The sequence below is a fragment of the Moschus berezovskii genome, chromosome 10, assembly GCF_049115385.1.
Source record: "Moschus berezovskii isolate FMDL1 chromosome 10, NW_MosBer_1.0, whole genome shotgun sequence".
Lineage (NCBI taxonomy): Eukaryota > Metazoa > Chordata > Mammalia > Artiodactyla > Moschidae > Moschus > Moschus berezovskii.
In genome coordinates, this window is record NC_142469.1 from 108,282,805 (window position 1) to 108,287,545 (window position 4,741).

The 4,741-nt window shown below is 42.0% G+C and overlaps 1 non-coding gene across 1 annotated transcript; it reads left to right on the plus strand.

Annotated features, from left to right (window-relative positions):
- The first annotated feature begins 2,170 nt into the window (after positions 1 to 2,170).
- Positions 2,171 to 2,276, plus strand: LOC129561378 (U6 spliceosomal RNA). Its single transcript, XR_008686990.2, has one exon. It is a non-coding gene; the product is annotated as a U6 spliceosomal RNA (small nuclear RNA).
- The last annotated feature ends 2,465 nt before the right edge of the window (positions 2,277 to 4,741 follow it).

Consider the following 4,741-nt stretch of genomic DNA (forward strand, 5'->3'; position numbering starts at 1 on the left):
GCATTGCCAGGTGGATTTTTACCCACTGCACTACCAGGAAAGTTCCTTAAGGTTTTTCTAACTGCTTAGTTTGAAAGAATTTCAAATTTATACAAACTTACAAGAATTATACAATGAACTCCGATAAGTCCTTTAGCTCCTTGTATCAATTGCAAAAGTATTTCACACTGTGTCACATTAAATGCATGTTTTATGTCTCCCTTCCTCTCTTTTTACATGTTTTTTTATGTGTACATATAATTATGCTAGTATTATTATTATTAGTTCACCATTTGAGAGAAAGTTACAGACATAATGACCCTTTACTCATAAATATTTTATCATATCTGTTCATTTCAGTCGCTCAGTCATGTCTGACTCTTTGCGACCCCATGAATCACAGCACGCAGGGCCTCCCTGTCCATCACCAACTCCCGGAGTTCACTCAAACTCATGTCCATCGAGTCGGTGATGCCATCCAGCCATCTCATTCTCTGTCGTCCCCATCTCCTCCCGCCCCCAATCACTCCCAGCATCAGACTCTTTTCCAGTGAGTCAACTCTTCACATGAGGTGGCCAAAGTATTGGAGTTTCAGCTTCAACATCAGTCCTTCCAATGAACACCCAGGATTGATCTCCTTTAGAATGGACTGGTTGGATCTCCCTGCAGTCCAAGGGGCTCTCAAGAGTCTTCTCCAGCACCACAGTTCAAAAGCATCAATTCTTCGGTGCTCAGTTTTATTTACAGTCCAACTCTCACATCCATACATGACCACGGGAAAAACCATTGCCTTGACTAGACGGACCTTGGTTGGCAAAGTAATGTCTCTGCCTTTTAATATGCTATCTAGGTTGGTCATAACTTTCCTTCCAAGAAGTAAGCGTCTTTCAATTTCATGGCTGCAGTCAGCATCTGCAGTGATTTTGGAGCCCCAAAAAATAAAGTCTGACACTGTTTCCGCTGTTTCCCCATCTATTTCCCATGAAGTGATGGAACCAGATGCCATGATCTTTGTTTCTGAATGTTGAGCTTCAAGCCAACCTTTTCACTCTCCTCTTTCACTTTCATCAAGAGGCTTTTGAGTTCCTCTTCACTTTCTGCCATAAGGGTAGTGTCATCTGCATATCTGAGGTTATTGATATTTCTCCCAGCAATCTTGATTCCAGTCTTCCAGCCCAGCGTTCCTCATGATGTACTCTGCATATAAGTTAAATAAGCAGGGTGACAATATACAACCTTGACGTACTCCTTTTCCTATTTGGAACCAGTCTGTTGTCCCATGTCCAGTTCTAACTGTTGCTTCCTGACCTGCATACAGGTTTCTCAAGATAGTGTGATCACTCACCTGGAGCCAGACATCCTGGAATGTGAAGTCAAGTGGGCCTTAGAGAGCATCACTACGAACAAAGCTAGTGGAGGTGATGGAATTCCAATTGAGCTATTTCAAATCCTGAAAGATGATGCTGTGAAAGTGCTGCACTCAATATGCCAGCAAATTTGGAAAACTCAGCAGTGGCCACAGGACTGGAAAAGGTCAGTCTTCATTCCAAATCCAAAGAAAGGCAATGCCAAAGAATGCTCAAACTACCGCACAATTGCACTCATCTCACACACTAGTAAAGTCATGTTCAAAATTCTCCAAGCCAGGCTTCAGCAATATGTGAACCGTGAACTTCCAGATGTTCAAGCAGGTTTTAGAAAAGGCAGAGGCACCAGAGATCAAATTGCTAACATCCGCTGGATCATGGAGAAAGCAAGAGAGTTCCAGAAAAACATCTACTTCTGCTTTATCGACTATGCCAAAGCCTTTGACTGTGTGGATCACAATAAACTGTGGAAAATTCTGAAAGAGATGGGAATTTTATCATATATTTCCCAGTAAAAATGTCATTTTCTTACACAGCCTCAGTAAAATGACCAGATTCAGGAACTGAATATTGCTGTAATGCTATTATCTGATTTTCAGCCTACGTATTACCAACTGGTTTATCTAGAGTGGTATAGTTACAATGTTTTAAGGACATGTTGAGATTCAGTCAACTAAGACACAGGGATGTTATTAACACTAATAACTTGCTTTCAAAAGTGATCTGTATCATAAAGGGAAAAAAATCTATGTGAGAAACAGATCTATGGTGAGAAACAGGCTCAATCTACAAGAATTGTCTAAGTTCTCAAGAAAATATTGGAGGAATCACTTTGGCAATACGTATGCTAAAACTGGAACAGTGCAGAGAAGGCCAGCATGGCTCCTGCACAAGACGATGCATAAATTCACGAGGTGTTCACTATTCTTTTCAGAAAGAAAAAAAGCATTTAAGTGTTATGGACTGAGTTATGTTCCCCTCCCAGATCCTTGTGTTGAAGCCTTAACCCTCTATGTGACATGTCTGGAGACAGAGCCTTTTAAAAAGAAAGTAAGTAAAGCTGAAACTGCAATACTTTGGCCACCTCATGCGACGAGTTGACTCACTGGAAAAGACTCTGATGCTGGGAAAGGTTGGGGGCGGGAGGAGAAGGGGACGACAGAGAATGAGATGGTTGGATGGCATCACCGACTCGATGGACATGAGTTTGAGTGAACTCCGGGAGTTGGTGATGGACAGGGAGGACTGGCGTGCTGTGATTCATGGGGTTGCGCAGAGTCGGACACGACTGAGCGACTGAACTGAGCTGAACTGAAGGTTACCTAAGGATGGGGCCCTGGTCCAAGAAGACTAGTGTTCTTTGGGAAGAGGAAGGGACGCCAGGCTGCTCCCACACAAAGGAAGGCCCATGTGAGGACAGCTCTTTGCATGCCAGGAAGAGATCTCTCACCAGGAACCCAACCTGCTGGTGCTTTGATCTTGGCCTCCAGCCTCCAGAACTGTGAGAAATGAACTTCTGTTCTTTAAGCTGCTCAACCTGTGGGATTTTGATATGGCAGCTGTAGCAGAGTAATTCACTGGGCAAAAATAGCAGACTATCCTTCTCATGAGATTCTTAAATTAGATTTGATGGTTGAAGCAAACGTAACACTATCTGATGTAGTGTTCCATGTGTGCAGAGGAAATACTTAAGATGATTTTATTTTAAAAGCAGAAAGAATTAAAGGACGTAAAGGGGAGTAAACATTCAATATTTCACTCAGAGTGCTAAGATGTTGAGGAGGCCATGCTAAGTAACTTAAATGTGTCATAATATCTAGAACAGCCACTAAGAAAACTATGTAGAATGATATGATAAAAAAATGTTATAAATAATAAAAATGGTATTTTAAAATGTGCTGAGATAATCCAAAGGAAATCAAGAAAAGAAAAATAGAGGAATGAGAAAAAGAAGAAGCAAAACAAAAATTGAAATGTAAGCAAATTTTAAAAAACTGAAATCATACAGAACTTGTTCTCTGATCACGATGGAGTCATTTCTCAAACCAACAAAGTACCAAAACTCAGCTAAGATGAGAAACATAACCTTCTTAACCTCAGAAGTCTTAAAATCATGAAAGAAATTGAATTTAGAAATACCCAGTCCCAGATGATTTCACAAGGCAATTTTATCTAACATTTAAGTAAGAATTGGACTTCCCTGGTGGCTCAGACGGTAAAGCGTCTGTCTACAGTGTGGGAGACCCGGGTTCAATACCTGGGTCAGGAAGATCTCCTGGAGAAGGAAATGGCAACCCACTTCAGTATTCTTGCCTGGAAAATCCCATGGATGGAGGAGTCTGATGGACTACGGTCCGTGGGGTCGCAAAGAGTTGGACACGACTGAGCAACTTCACTTTCTTTCTTTTCTTTCGAAGTAAGAATTAACGCAAAATTTTATACAATCTCTCCAAGAAAATGGATGAGGAAGAAGTATTTGCCAACTCATTTTATGAGGTTAGCTAGTATGACCCTGACAGCAAAGGCCAAAATATGTTCTCCCTTCAAAAAGAAAATGTACAGAGTAATCTCTCTCATGACCATATACTCAAAAATTCTCAACAAAATATTAGCAAACCCAATCCAGCCATGGATAAAAAGAAATAAAACACCATGACCAAGTAGAATTTCCAAATAACCAAAGTTCAGTTCAGTTCAGTCGCTCAGTCGTGTCCGACTCTCCGCGACCCCATGAATCACAGCACGCCAGGCCTCCCTGTCCATCACCAACTCCCGGAGTTCACTCAAACTCATGTCCAGAGAGTCCGTGATGCCATCCAGCCATCTCATTCTCCGTCGTCCCCTTCTCCTCCCGCCCCCAACCTTTCCCAGCATCAGAGTCTTTTCCAGTGAGTCAACTCGTCGCATGAGGTGGCCAAAGTATTGCAGTTTCAGCTTTAGCATCAGTCCCTCCAATGAACATCCAGGATTGATCTCCTCTAGAATGGACTGGTTGGATCTCCTTGCAGTATAAGGGACTCTCAAGAGTCTTCTCCAACACCACAGTTCAAAAGCATCGATTCTTCGGCGATCAGCTTTCTTCACAGTCCAAGTCTCACATCCATACATGACCACGGGAAAAACCATAGCCTTGACTAGACGGACCTTGGTTGGCAAAGTAATGTCTCTGCTTTTTAATATACTATCAAGGTTGGTCAGAACTTTCCTTCCAAGGAGCAAGCGTCTTTTAATTTCATGGCTGCAATCAGCATCTGCAGTGATTTTGGAGCCCAAAAAAATAAAGTCTGACACTGTTTCCACTGTTTTTCCATCTATTTCCCATGAAGTGATGGGACCAGATGCCATGATCTTTGTTTTCTGAATGTTGAGCTTCAAGCCAACCTTTTCACTCTCC